This window comes from Diceros bicornis, chromosome 24, assembly GCF_020826845.1.
Source record: "Diceros bicornis minor isolate mBicDic1 chromosome 24, mDicBic1.mat.cur, whole genome shotgun sequence".
In the NCBI taxonomy this organism is placed as follows: domain Eukaryota; kingdom Metazoa; phylum Chordata; class Mammalia; order Perissodactyla; family Rhinocerotidae; genus Diceros; species Diceros bicornis.
The window spans coordinates 20,151,643-20,166,845 of record NC_080763.1 but is presented as its reverse complement, the minus strand read 5'-3'; the positions used below and the strand labels follow the sequence as shown (position 1 = coordinate 20,166,845).

At 42.1% G+C, this 15,203-nt stretch overlaps 1 long non-coding RNA gene and 1 other non-coding gene across 2 annotated transcripts; both read right to left on the bottom strand.

The window, feature by feature from the left end:
* Positions 1-3,261: 3,261 nt before the first annotated feature.
* Positions 3,262-6,276, bottom strand: LOC131421262 (uncharacterized). The gene is made up of 3 exons (XR_009223782.1): positions 6,190-6,276; positions 4,486-4,597; positions 3,262-3,716 (listed from the first exon to the last, which is right to left on the bottom strand). It is a non-coding gene; the product is annotated as an uncharacterized LOC131421262 (long non-coding RNA).
* Positions 6,277-7,081: 805 nt separating this feature from the next.
* Positions 7,082-7,190, bottom strand: LOC131421376 (U6 spliceosomal RNA). The gene has a single exon (XR_009223847.1). It is a non-coding gene; the product is annotated as a U6 spliceosomal RNA (small nuclear RNA).
* Positions 7,191-15,203: the final 8,013 nt, after the last annotated feature.

Below are 15,203 nucleotides of genomic sequence, written 5' to 3'. Positions count from 1 at the left end.
GTTATTTCCCGCTTTTCCCCCTCTCACAATAACTGTTAGCCTAAGCATTTAAAAGACTGCATCTCCTTGAACCCAAGATTTTAGCCACTTTAGCGTGGATCTCATTCACCCCCTGTAAGATCCACTGTAAGATTAGCCCCTGAAGGGTTGATGGGCTCTGCTGGAATCCATCAAGAGTGGCAGCCTCATCCACTTTGGTGCCCTTCTAGTTTGAAACAAGTTCCTTATGTTGAGTCAAAGTCTGCCTTTCTACAGCTTCAGCCCGTGAGTCCTAGTTTTTCCTACAGTAACAACACTGCTTCTTATAAAATGTCATTTCCCAACATTTTCTGATATAAAGAACTACCAAAGGTGCTTGTTTAAAAACAAAACAAATAAACAACAACAAAAAAAAACAGATTCTCCAGTTCTATCCCATACCCAACTTATCAAAGATCAGGGAAAAGCCTGAGATTTCTTTCTTTTTTTTTTTTTTTGTGAGGAAGATTAGCCCTGAGCTAACATCCGATGCCAATCCTCCTCTTTTTGCTGAGGAAGACCAGCCCTGGGCTAATATCTGTGCCCATCTTCCTCCACTTTATATGGGACGCCGCCACAGCATGGCTTGACAAGCAGTGCATCGGTGTGCACCCGGGATCCGAACCTGCTAACCCCCAGCCAGGGAAGCAGAGCGCACACTTAACCACGGCACCACTGGGCTGGCCCCTGGGATTTCATATTTTTAACAAGCTTCTCAGATGATTCTTATGATGAAAAACACTTTTCTAGAAGATTAAACTTCCTATATTTGAAGGCTATTAATATCTATCTCCAAACTTTTCTTTTTTCTGAAATGAAATATCCCTTGTTCTTATAACCAACCCTTCTAAGAAATGGTCTCCAGACTTCCTTCTAACCTGTTTGTTCTCCAATGCAAACAAGAGGCCCAATGAATTTCCCTATTGAAATATGACACCACACATGAAAACAACCTTCACTTATTAATGTATTCATTCTCTTAACAACTGCCTACTGAGCACATATTAATGACAGGCACTGTGTTAGGTGTTGAAGACAAAGAACAAGATAATCACAATTCCTTCAGCTGTGTCCTCCTAAAGCTTATAAAAAGAGAGAGAGAAAATGGAAGGGAAGGAGGGAGAAAAGGAAAAGGAAGAAGGAAGAAAGGAAGGAGAGAGAGAAGAAGAGAAGAGACAAATAATTGCAAAATGTATGAAGTACTATGAAGTGTAGGGGAGGAAAAATAATTTTTCTTCTACTCTTTTGAGTTCTTAGCTGAGATCTCTGTAATAAAAGACAGATTAACAAGAGAGAAACAAACAGAAGTTTATTATCATGTATATGGGAGATACCCAGGGAAAACTAAGTAACTCCCTGAGGTGGCTTAGAATTCAGAATTAAACACCATCTTAACGGGGAAAGGGGAGAAGGCAGGTAGCGGGTACTCTCCCTTAGGCGAGAGTTAATGGTTTTGGGGGAAGATGAACGGGCCTTTTGAAGATCAGATGGGAGGTATGATAGTTTGTGACAAAGTGTGTCTGGGTGGTGTGGACTTCTAGTCTCTGCTGCTGTGATCAGAGTCAATCTTCCCTGGTTGATGAAACTCCCAGGGAGGGGATTTATGACGAGTGAGTTCTTTTTGGAGGATGTGTCTTTAGGCAGATGCACTCGAGCTCACAGCCCTTCTGGAGTGGTCCACATCCACTACCGTCTGAAGCAGGAATAGAGGCTTGGCCATCCAGCCTGGTGGGGGACAACTCTGAAGGGACATTCTAGCCTAGAGTTGCCCAAGAAGTCACCAGAGGTTGTCACTGGACCTGCATCACTTCTCCCTCTGCCCACTCCTGCTTCCCTCCCCTCCATTCCACAGGTGTGGCTTCCAGCAGCATTCCCTAATAAACATCTTGTACTCTCAACACGCCTCCTAGTCCACTCCCTTGGTAACTCTTCTCAAATAGTGCTTTAATTTTCATCATACTTTTGTTATTTACCTTGAGATTTATAAAATGCATTCTTTCTACCAAGAAAGTTTTGATACATTTAAACTTGTCTACTTTCTTATTAGCACTCCAATTTATTCTCAAGGTAAGCATAACAGATATAGCATTGATTTGGCTGTTAAGAAATTTAATTCTGTATGACCTTGGAGAAGACTAGTATCTTGAGTTTTACTATCGTAAAGTGAGGGGTATGACTAGATAATTACTAAGATACCTCAAGCTATAAAATGACATAAGGCTCTTTGCAGCTAATTATCTGGCTCTCCCAACAAACCGCTAGCTAGCCCAGTCAGGAGAGAAAGGGCAAATGTACATAGACACAGAATGATAAATAAGTGGACAGTAACCATAGATACAGAGGAAATTAAGAGAATTACAACATGTTAATATGAATGAAATGGGCAGTTCTCTAAGAAAATATAACTTAATAAAACTAACCCAGAAGAAGGAGAATAACAAAAGAGGCCTATTCTGTAGGAAAAGGAGAGAAAGTTGTCAGAGTTGACCCCCAAGATGGCATCAGGGAGTTCCATAGAGAAATTCTACCAAACCCTCAAAGAACAGATAATTCTAATACAAACTGTTTGAGAGAATGGAAAAATGTTCAAATTCCTTGTATGAAACCACATGATAATAATAACAAAATCTGTCAAAGCTTGCTTGTACAAAACAAACCAACGATAGATCACTCTCATGTATGGATATCCACTCTAAATTCAACAGGTCATTTAAAACAATATATCATGACAAGTGGAGTTCATTCCTGGAATGCCCAGATGATTCAATATTAGGAAAACTATTAATATAATTTATCATACTAATAGCTCTAAAGAGAAAATCATGTAATCATCTTCACAGACACTCAAATGACATTTGACAAAATCAATGTACCAATCTTGATCAAAACACACAATAAAGTAGGAATATGTGGATCCTTCTCAACATGATCTATTTCATGCCTAGAGTAGAGTTAATAGGGAGGACGAGAGGCAGTCGCACTAAACTCAAGAAGCAGCAAGTAGGCTGGCTATCACCACCATTATTTAATATTATCCCGGAGGTACTAGCCAACACAGTCAGAAAAGAGTAAGAGATTAAAGCATAAAACGTGTTTTAAAAGAGGCTGAAATTATCATTATTTGAAAATATTACTCTATATCTATAGAACCCAAGAAAATCAATTGAAAATTCACTGCTAACAGTAAGAGTTCAGTATCCTAGTGGGATACAAAATAAACATACAAAATCAGTTGTTTTCACATATGTATTTATATATGTGTGTGTGTATATATATATATATAAAACAGCAACTAGTTAGTAGATATAGCGGAAAATTTTTTTTTTTAATTTAAGAGACAACAAAAAAAGATAAAATACCTAGCAATAAACTTGACCAAAAGTGTACAAGGATACATGAAGAAAATGTTTATATGCTACTAAAAGACCCAAAAGGAGAAGTGATCCAGCAGAAACAAGAGGGTCAGCCGGCAAGCTTTTGCACTGGTCCATCCAGGCGATGAGCTCTAAGCAGTACAGGAAACCATGGGGCTTTCTGTTCCTGGGACTGGAAACTTCCTCAGTCACACCTTGTAGGCAAACTCGGGAGATTTCTTGAAGTGCTTCAGAGGTCAAGCAGAGAAGTGGGCCTCGCCTTTTCTCCACCAGGATGTGACTGAAGACCCCATAGCAGAGGGCTGGGCCGGGGCTCCGTCAGCTCTACAGGAGTGAGAGAGGGTAACCAGGCCCTGAGCACTAAGCAGAAAGCCCACCACCTGCACCAGGCTTCAACTAGGAAGGTGAACGGGGCTAGGGTGAGAGGCAGGTGTGAGGAGGGGGGACCTCATCAGGACCAGCAGAACGGAGGGCAGGCCAGGCCAGCCTGGTGGCCTCATGTTACATGCCATCTCTGTGCCTCAGTGTGCTGTCTGTGAAATGGACTTAATGAGTGCCTTCCACGTGGGATTGTTGTGAGGATTAATGATATATTAAAGTGCTTAGAACAGTGCCCAGCCCCTGTGAACACCACAAATTACTGACTATCATTATACCACAGATTTAGGCAGCAGAGTGGTGGTAGAGAAGTAATCTAGCACATTGTCTTCCAGCTGGCCCTTGGGCCCCCCTTCCAGAGCCTTGGGAGCAACATCCTCTATCTTGAGAATTTCTTCTGTGGAAATGTGAGGAGCACTGGGGGGGTCAGGTGCCTCTGAAGAGGGCATGCCAGGGAAACCACATGTGTTTCCTACAGGTCCATGTGAGGTGGGGCCAATCGCTGCCGAATGGAAGAAGCAGGAAACCTTAGCTCTGGTCCCAGTTTGTCTACCTCTGAATGACCTGGGATGGGGTGGGGAAGTCAACCGCCAAGAGTACCTGACTTTCCCCCTGAGCTCCAGACCCACGCATCCTCAACCTCCCTGACATAGCTCCCGGAAATGCACTTGATGGACATGTCGAACTTAAAGTAGTCAAAACAGAAGTCTCTAACCTGCTGCTCCCACAGGGTTCCCATAGACAGAAGATGGCATTTCCGTTCATCCAGCTGCCCAGCCCAGACTCGGCACCATCTTCAACTCTCTCTTTCACTCCCCACAGCTCATCTGTTGGCAAAATCACATTGGCTGTGCCTTCAAAATGTATCCTGACCTCAGCCTCTTCTCACTCTTTCCACTTCTATTACCCTGATCATCCAAGCCTCCAAGATTTCTGGCCCAGACCACTACAAAATCCTTCCATTAGTCTACCTCCCTCCGCTCTTGCCCTCCAGCAGCCAGTGATCCTTTTAAAACATACATTAGAACAGTTCATGAGCCCTTGCTTAAACCTTCCAATGGCTCTTGTCACCCTTAGAATACAATCCAAGAGGACAGGGGCTTCATCTGTCTTGTTCAGTTTATTACCTACACATTACCACATTACCTACAACAGTGCCTGCCACACTGTTGGAACTTAATAAATATAACATTTGTTGAATGAATGAGGGAATGAATGAATACATGAATGAAGGAATTGGAATCCTTTAAAAGCTCAATTTCTCCGTTTCACAGATGTGGCTAATATGGGCCAGTGGGAATGTGGTCAGGCTAAAACAGGGCTGGTGAATCTTTTGTATCCTGTACAAAAAGAGCCTATCAATAGCATCTAACCCATTGCAAATTATTCAAAATTCAGTATAAACCAGATCATATGACTATCTTTTTTAATATTCATTTATGCCTGCAGTTGTTCAGTCATATCGTGGCTTTAGACATTTTTAGAGGCACTGTAGGGATATTACCTTTTCACCATGGGCCAGTAGTCGCAAGACTATTAAGTTACACACTCTGAAGTTGAATTTAATCACATGTGATGATGAAGGAGGCAGGGGTGCTGTAGTGGAAGGAGCACAGCCACCCCGTCGTGAATCCAGGCGGCAGCATCTGTTAACAGGATGCCCAAGTGCACATCGGCCAAAGATTTGAACTGAGTGTGAAGCCCACTTCTGCCACTTACCAGCCGTGTGACCTTGGGCAGGTCACTTGGCTTCTCTGAACCTCAGCTTCCTTACATTAAAATGGTGGGAATAATATAATCTACCCCATAGAGTTGTCATGAAAATCAAATGAGATAGTACACGCAAATCACTTAGCAAAAACTGGGTCTTTAGTAAAGTGGTAAATGCTCAGTAAATATTGGCTGTTGTTATAAATAATCTTGGGCATAAGCATTTGTGAGGATTAAACAAAATTACATGTAGAGTCTATACTGTGTATATAATAAACGTTAGTTCTCTCCTTTCAACCCCACCCCTCCCCCTCCCCCACTACCCACAGGGAGAGAGAAAACCAAGGATCTCCATTGCATAGATATTCCATGTTAGAAAAGTGAAATTTGACACTATGTGGACACTAGTTAGGGGAAAAAATGTAATGGAAGAGTTACAAGACAAGATTAAAAAAAACAACAACAAGCAAATAAACCCACAGGAAGCCTAGAGACTATTTAAAAGGCCACTTATTGGAAACCCAGGAAAAAGAACGTGCCAGAGACCAAAAATACCACGCACTCAAAACCAGCAAAGTCAAAGAAGAGTATCACAATGAAAAGAACGCTTTTCAAACACTGGCAGGAGAGCCCGAGTACCCCACGTGGGAAGCCCACAAAACCCAGCAGCTGAGCAACGTTCAACAGCCAGCGTCTATCAAGTACCTACCATATAAACTGCGAATTGGGCCAAAAAGACTTTAAAGAGCACTTTGCAAAGAACTTCCGGGTCAATAAGAACTCCTTTCACTACATCACAAAGAGGAAGTGATCATCGTGCGAGCTGCTTACCCAAGTTTGAAAAAGACAGCGGAAGCAGCAGGGGAAGTGCAGCTGAGCCGTGGAAACCACGGGCTGCGTCAACAGGACAGGGGGCGGGGCTCTGGGCTTCAGGAGCTGACTGCGCCGCAGGGGCGGCACACAGCCCTCGAAGCATTCACCATCGGAGCAATTTCTCTTCTCTGTCTTTGTGTCATAACATTTATAAACCAGATTTACAGATATAATAGCTAAAACTTCTGTTTTTAAACAGCTTAAACAAACGTCCCTGTAGCTACTGAGGAGAGAGGCCAGAATTACACCTAAGAGGTATGCAGCACAATATTTTCAGGCTACTGAAACTCAGTTGATACAAACTCAATAAATGTGTCTTTGTTAAGAGGTCAAGTGCTCATGTCACAAGTTGTTGTGAAGCTGCTTCTGTGGGGCTCTTTCTTTTTTTTTTTTTTTTTTTTGTTTATTGCAGTAACATTGGTTTATAACATTGTATAAATTTCAGGTGCACATCACCACACTTCTATCTCCCCGCAGACTACACTGTGCCCACCACCCAAATACCAACCACAGCCCATCACCACACACATGAGCCGAACCATCCCTTTCACCCTCCTCCCTCCCCCCTTCCCCTCTGGTAACCACCAATCCAATCTCTGTCTCTATGTGTTTGTTTATTGTTGTTATTATCTACTACGTAATGAAGGAAATCATACGGTATTTGACCTTGTCCCTCTGACTTATTTCACTTTGCATAATACCCTCAATGTCCATCCATGTTGTCACAAAAAAATATGGAACGCTTCACAAATTTGCATGTCATCCTTGCGCAGGGGCCATACTAATCTTCTCTGTATCGTTCCAATTTTTTAGTATATGTGCTGCCGAAGCGAGCACTGTGGGGCTCTTTCAACGCTGTATGCAGGATGGAGGTAATCTGGAGTGCAGGTAATTAGTGAGTCTTAAATGACTCATAGTCCTCACAGCCAACTGCCTTTATCCGACTCTCAAACTTCATCTTTATTTGTGATCAAATCAAGTGCAATTAAAAATGTTTATTTTTGCCTTTGTGTTGAATGAGAATGTTCAGGCTTGAAAAGAGTATCCGCCGCAAATGCAAGTTCGTGAGTCACTTTTTTTTTTTTCTTCTTTTTATCATCAAGCTCCGCAATGAAATCGTTCACTCATTTATGCATTTACCTTTGCCACAAGTCTCTGTTTGTTTTCTCCGCAAAGACAAACAACAGTTTCATTCTCTGCCTGAAAATTTTAGTGAGCACTTTCTCCCAGCTGAGATCACATTCACATATGTGCTGGCACAAGCTTTCAACTTTCTCTAAAAGGCCAGTACGCAGAATGCTGTCTTTACCCAGGTTATGTACTATTTTTACCAGTGAGCAAACTGAGAACACTGATGCCCCCTGAGAAGATCAAGAATCAGCCCCTGTGGTGGTTAATTTTGTGTGTCAACTTGACTGGGCTAAGGGATGCCAAGATGGCTGGTAAAACATTATTTCTGCATGTGTCTGTGAGGGTGTTTCCAAAAGAGACTAGCATTTGAGTCAGCAGACTGAGTAAAGAAGAGCACCCTCGTTCTCACACTCCACTTCAGCAATCTGGGGTTCACAGGTTCAGATCCCGGGCCCAGACCTAAACACCACTCATCAAGCCATGCTGTGGCAGCGTCCCACATGCAAAATGGAGGACGATTGGCACAGATGTTAGCTCAGGGCCAATATTCCTTACCAAAAAAAACAACAAAAAAAGAAAAGGACCCTCACCAATGCAAGTGGGCATCTTCCAATGTGTTGAGAGCCTGAATAGAACAAAAACGCAGAGGAAGGGGAATTTGCTCTCTGCTTCAGCTGGGACATCCATCTTCTCCTGCCCTCAGACATCAGCGGTCCTGATTCTCAGGCCTTCAAACTCAAGCAGGGGTTTAAGACTATCAGCTCCCCTGGTTCTCAGGCCTTTGGGTTTGGGCTTGAGCTACATCACCGGCTTTCCTGGGCCTTCAGCTCACAGACAGCAGATCGTGGGACTTCTCAGCCTCCAGAATTGCCTGAGTCGATTCCTAACAATAAATCTCTCTATATATATCTATATATACCCCATAGGTTCTGTTTTTCTAGAGAACCCTGACTAATAGAGACTCTTTGAGGTAAGGTGATCTAAATAATTGCAGGGTGACTATTGGTGCGTGGCCATGGCGATGGCTTGGGTGTGGGCCACTTTTCCTGAGCACTGCCCACATGTGTACATGAGCATATGCTTATGCTAGTTGAATGCATGCTCACTACCTCTTAGTTGCAATTGTATAAAAAAGAAGATGGTACTTGCAAAAGCATAACAAGTAAGCTGTGGGCAATTTAAAAAGTACAGGATGTACTTAGATGCTTATTTTAAACCTGGGCTTTATAATTGTGGAGATGCAAATGAGCATATACATTTTTTTAATTATTTTTATTTTTTTTATTGCAGTAACATTGGTTTATAACATTGTATAAATTTCAGGTATATATCATTCCACTTCTAATTCTACATAGATTACATCATGTTCACGAAAATACTAATTACAATCCATCACCACACACATGTGCCTAATCATCCGTTTCACCCTCCTCCCTCCCTTCTTCCCCTCTGGTAACCACCAATCCAATCTCTGTCTCTATGTGTTTGTTTGTTGTTGTTTTTATCTTCTACTTATGAGGGAGATTATATGGTATTTGACCTTCTCCCTCTGACTTATTTCACTTAGCATAATACTCTCAATTTCCATCCATGTTGTCACAAATGTCTGGATTTCATCATTTCTTATGGCTGAGTAGTATTCCATTGTGTATATATACCGCATCTTCTTCATCCATTCATCCCTTGATGGGCACTTAGGTTGCTTCCAAGTCTTGGCTATTATGAACAATGCTGCAATGAACACAGAGGTGCATGTATTTTTATACATTGGTATTTTCATGTTCTTTGGATAAAACCCAGCAGTGGAATAGCTGGATCGTATGGTAATTCTATCCTTAATTTTTTGAGGAATCTCCATACTGTTATCCATAGTGGCTGCACCAATTTACACTCCCACCAGCAGTGTATGAGAGTTCCCTTCTCTCCACGTCCTCTCCGATACTTGGTGTTTCCTGTCTTGTTAATTATAGCCATTCTGACAGGCGAGAGGTGATATCTCATTGTAGTTTTGATTTGCCTTTCCCTGATAGTTAATGATGTTGAACATCTTTTCATGTGCCTGTTGACCATCTGTATATGTTCTTTGGAGAAATGTCTGTTCAGGTCTTTTGCCCATTTTTTATTTGGGTTGGTAGTTTTTTTGTTGTTGAGATGTATCCATTCTTTATATATGTTGGGGATTAACCTCTTATCAGATATATGGTTTGCAAATATCTTCTCCCAGTTGTTAGGTTGTCTTTTCCTTTTGTTGATGGTTTCCTTTGCTGTGCAGAAGCTTTTTAGTTTGATGTAGTCCCATTTGTTTATTTTTTCTATTGTTTTTCTTGCCCAGTCAGACATGGTGCTGGAGAATGTGTTGCTAAGACCAATGTCGAAGAGCGTACTTCCCATGTTTTCTTCTAGACGTTTCATGGTTTCAGATCTTACATTCAAGTCTTTAATCCACTTTGAGTTAATTTTTGTGTATGGTGTAATGTAATGGTCTACTTTCATTTTTTTGCATGTGGCTGTCCAGTTTTCCCAGGACCATTTGTTGAAGAGACTTTCCTTTCTCCATGGTATGTTCTTGGCTCCTTTGTCGAAAATTAGCTGTCCATAGATGTGTGGGTTTATTTCTGGGCTCTTGATTCTGTTCCATTGATCTGTGTGTCTGTTTTTGTGCCAGTACCATGCTGTTTTGATTACTATAGGTTTGTAGTATATTTTGAAATCAGGGAGTGTGATACCTCCAGCTTTGTTCTTTTTTCTCAGGACTCCTTTGGCAATTTGGGGTCTTTTGTTGTTCCATATAAATTTTAGGATTCTTTGTTCTATTTCTGTGAAAAACGTTGTTGGAACTGTGATAGGGACTGCATCGAATCTAGAGATTGCTTTAGGAAGCGTGGACATCTTAACTAAGTTAATTCTTCCAATCCAAGAGCACAGAATATCTTTCCATTTCTTTATGTCTTCTTCAATTTCTTTCAGCAATGTTTTATAGTTTTCAGTGTACAGAACTTTCACCTCTTTGGTTAAGTTTATTCCTAGGTATTTTATTCTTTTGGTTGCAATTGTAAATGGGATTGTTTTCTTAATTTCTCTTTCTTCTGATTCATTGTTAGTGTATAGAAACGCAACTGATTTTTGTATGTTGATTTTGTATCCTGGAACTTTACTATATTCATTTATTACTTCTAAAAGTTTTTTAGTGGATTCTTTAGGGTTTTCTATATATAAAATCATGTCATCTGCAAATAGTGACAGTTTCACTTCTTCCTTTCCAATTTGGATCCCTTTTACTTATTTTTCTTGCCTAATTTGAGCATATACTTTTATATGATAAAATTCTTGTGTGATAAAACTGATCAATGAAGAACTATTATTGCAACAATATTTAAAAATTTTGAATGAGTCTCAGAAATTCTTTTGGCTAACAGGAAAGATGTCTGGGCTAGAAATAATAAAATGGAAAGCAAGTAAAAATTGTTTGAAGCTTCTGTCAAAGTTTGTTTAAGTATCACTTAATAGGACAAAACTTGGTAGAGACCTATGTCATGGATCACATGAATGTGTTTAGGCTCAAGAAGAGACAGCAAAGTGGAAATGATGCATTTTTACATGTTCAGAAGACATACCTGAACTCTAACTGAGTGACTAAAGTCAACCCCATTTTTACTTCTGATCGGACTAAAGTCGTTAATGAATTTGACACTTTATTGTGCTTGGTTTGCTCCATTTTAAATGATGTGTGGGTGAAAATGTGTTGATTTGCAAACTCCTTTTGGTCAATTAAAGAAATTTTTAATGAGATATGTGATCTGCTTGTTATGGATTTGGTAGTGCTGTCTTTGCTAGTCATTATGGAGATTCATTATGGATCCTCAAGACCATACCAAATCTGCTATAATTATCACTTATTTCAGTTTGTTCTAAATGTTCCTCATTATCATGTGGACATTGAAACTTACACTTTAAATGGTTTTTAACCATCTATCCATGCTCCCAGTTGAAAATTTAAAAAATAATTTTTAAATTAACCCACTTAAAAATAGAACGATATTAGGGCTGGCCCCGTGGTGTAGTAAATTCAGTGCATTCTGCTTCGGCAGCCCGGGGTGGGTGGGTTCAGATCCCAAGTGCGGACCTACATCACTTACCAGCTACGCTGTGGCAGTGACCCACATATAAAGTACGGGAAGACTGGCACAGTTGTTAGCTCAGGGCTAATCTTCCTCAGCAAAAAAAAAAAATAGAATGATATTAAGAGCTCTCTCTCATATACACATACACACACATACACACACACACACATACACACGCACAGAGAATTTTCCATACTTTTGTCACACCTGGTTTATTTCTTTCTGGGTTAATTTTGGATGAAACTCAACCCAACTTTGGCTGGTGGAGCACCTAACCTGAACTGGATTAGAAAACCACGTCATATTCCACAACCACATTTTCCTTCCATAACCAGTTTACCCCTCTGCTGCTCTGGCCTACCACACATCATTTCCAGTCAGCAAAGGAAAACTTCAATTAGCATCCTACTGAAACTCAAGAACCCAGAGTTTGCAAGACACAAGAAAATGGGGTCAGGACATCTTTATTATGTAGGAAGGAATGAAGATCTCTAGGAGGGCTGGAAGACTGCCAGAGAGACAAGGTTGGGGGATGGCAGTGGGGGCTGTGTGTGTGTGTGTGTGTGTGTGTGTGTGTGTGTGTGCATGTGGAAAGCCAAAGGAAGGACCTGAAGCAGGAGGGAGATGGAGGGCAATGGAGCTGGGAAGAGTTAGGCTCTCTGAAAGCCTGAAGAACAAGACCACCTTGGGCCGGCCCAGTGGCTTAGTGGTTAAGTGCGCGCGCTCTGCTGCTGGCGGCCTGGTTCGGATCCCGGGCACGCACCGACGCACCGCTTCTCTGGCCATGCTGAGGCCGCGTCCCACATACGGCAACTAGAAGGATGTGCAACTGTGACATACAACTATCTACTGGGGTTTTGAGGGGAAAAAAGGAGGAGGATTGGCAATAGATGTTAGCTCAGAGCCGGTCTTCCTCAGCAAAAAGAGGAGGATTAGCATGGATGTTAGCTCAGGGCTGATCTTCCTCACAAAAAAAAAAAAAAAGAACAAGACCATCTGACAGCAGAAGAAAATGAGTTAACTGAGAGGAGTAACAACTCCTAGACCTCCAACTCTGTAGTTCTTTGGGATGTTTATTTGAACCCTTCAGAGAGGGAAGGCTTAATCCTGCATCTAAGTTCAACACGTGTTCTGGCAGGGAAGGAGGGGTGAGCTGTCCTCAGCAGGCAGGCCATGGCCATTCCCTGAGCCACTGTGGTGTGCCAGCACTTCCCTTGAGCCTCACAAGGCCCTCAAATAACTCCCCAGCCTGAGTCTCCAAGGCTGGTTCCCCTGATCTCCCTGCACAATTCCCCATGGGGCCCTGCCTCACTGGTTACAAGTCTGCCTCTACAGGAAGAGACACCTGTGAGAAGGATGGGGTACTGTCTTGACATGAGTACAGCCATGTTTGGCCGCTCCATTGACCTATAGCCACCAGCACACAAAGAAATACAAAGCTGCTTTCTGTGTGGTGGGAACTGGCCTTTTCCCGGGAACTGGCCTTTCTCCCACGGAGAGAGTTGCAAGTTGTAACATTTCAAGGCTCTTGGAGCGTCGTAGCGCGGGATGGACTGGCCATCTGTGCCGGGCTAAGACGATAACCAAAGAGAACAATGCACGTACACAACTACTGGGCTGGGACGTTAGCCAAGGGGCTCAGTGCATGTACGCCACTGATAACCATTTGGTGCATGGGAACACTAGATGCTTATTCTGAAAACTCTGTAACTGCTTATGTAAACTGCTGGAAACTGAGACCTGGTGAGAGTTCCACCTGTGGAAGGGACACCTTGCCCAGGACGTGTGATCCTTGCCCAGCCGCGTCGATTGACAGGACTCTCCCGGCAGTGGGGCGTGGATATTGTGAGTAATTGATTTGATGTGAAGTAATTGATTTGATGTAAAGTAATTGATTTGATGTGTTCTCTTTTCGGTCAACCTGGTGTTTCTCTTTCCGGTTGATTTGTGTCATTTCCCTTCAGCCGATGTGGATGTTTTCCCTTTCCAGTCGAGCTGATGTTTTTTCCCTCTTCATATTTGACCTATTTGGATCTGTTTGCAGACTATCGCCTTTACTACCCTCTATATAATAAAATATACCTTCAGTTCATTTGTTTGGAGTGGAAAGTGTCTTTTACATCTCCGATCGAATCCCCAAACCTCTCATAACATAAATGGCGCTGTGAGCAGGATTCGATTAAGGAGATGCCTTTCCTATTCAAACGAAAGGTAACTGAAGCCAAGGTGGAAGAAATTCCAGGATGGGAGGACCCTCCCTTTTGCACTCTGGCTGGGGAGTGGGCTCGTAGGTCAGGGCTATGTGAAGCTTGGGATGCTCGTCTGCGACGATTTGAACCGTTGGATGTGACCAAAGCTTTGCAGACGGTGGAAAGGAAAGAGAAAGATGATGTTTCTTTTTTGGCACGGCGAGGTTGGTGTTTGTTGACTGCTTATCGCCGGGCTATAGAAGATAGGGATAAGATACAGACAGAGAAGGCACTCTCGGAAAAAGAAAATTCAGATTTGCAGTCTCGCTTGGCTATGATTCAATGTCAATATCTTGCACTGGGAGATCAGGCTCGTAACTACCAAGCTATAGCAGAAAAGCTGCTGTAAGAGTTGCCAAATAAAAACATAGAAAGAGGAGAGGAAAGGTAAATGAATGAAAAGTTCATATGGCCATAGCATCGGCCAGTCCTAAGTGGGACCCGGACACTTGGGATGGTGATATCTGGGATGATGATTCTAAAACTAATTATGAGGAAGAGGAAAAACCGCCCAAACACACAGAGGCACGTCCTCTTCGCCGTCGGCGGATGGAAATGGATGGTAATCATTCTGTAAGGAAAGATGTGATTGAGGATTTTAACCAACAAGAAATTTCTGATATTTTAGCCCGGGCTACACAAAAGCCTGGAGAAGCCATTATAACCTGGCTTGTTCGCCTATATGATATGGGCGCTACAGGAATTAATCTGGATGCAGGAGATGCTTTTAAATTTGTAATTTTGTCCAATGATCCAGTGATATGGGGAGCTTCCAGAGATTGGAGCATGAAGGCTCACCTCCCAAATGATCGTGGACAAGACACTGATGGTACAACTTTATTGGCTCTTGCAGTAAAAGGAGCTCAAGATAAATACCCCACGGAGGATATGTGGCCGGACACTAATAGACCGTGGTATACTTTAAAAGATTGTGTCCAAAAGATGAGAGAAGAAACCATGAAACGGGCTGTGTTTCTGGGGTGTGGTGAAGCTTTAAATGAAATGACTTTAAGTGTCCAGGTGCAAAACAAGTTGATAAAAACTGCACCTCCAGCATACAAACAAATAATTACAACCCTTCTCATGAATGAAACTGAAAACCCTATATCAACACTTGCAGATAAGATTATGCAGCTAGCAGACTTGGGAGACTGGCAGACAACTGAAAACTCTCCAGGAAGGGAAAAAAGAGAAACATTCTTTAAAAAGGATAAAATGACTCGAGGTGATATGTTTTTGGCCCTACTCCGGGCAGGAGTACCCAAAGACCAGATTGATGGAGTTGACACTAAAGAATTATGGAAACTATACAAAGAAAAAGAGCTGAATGTAAAACAAGTAAATAGAAG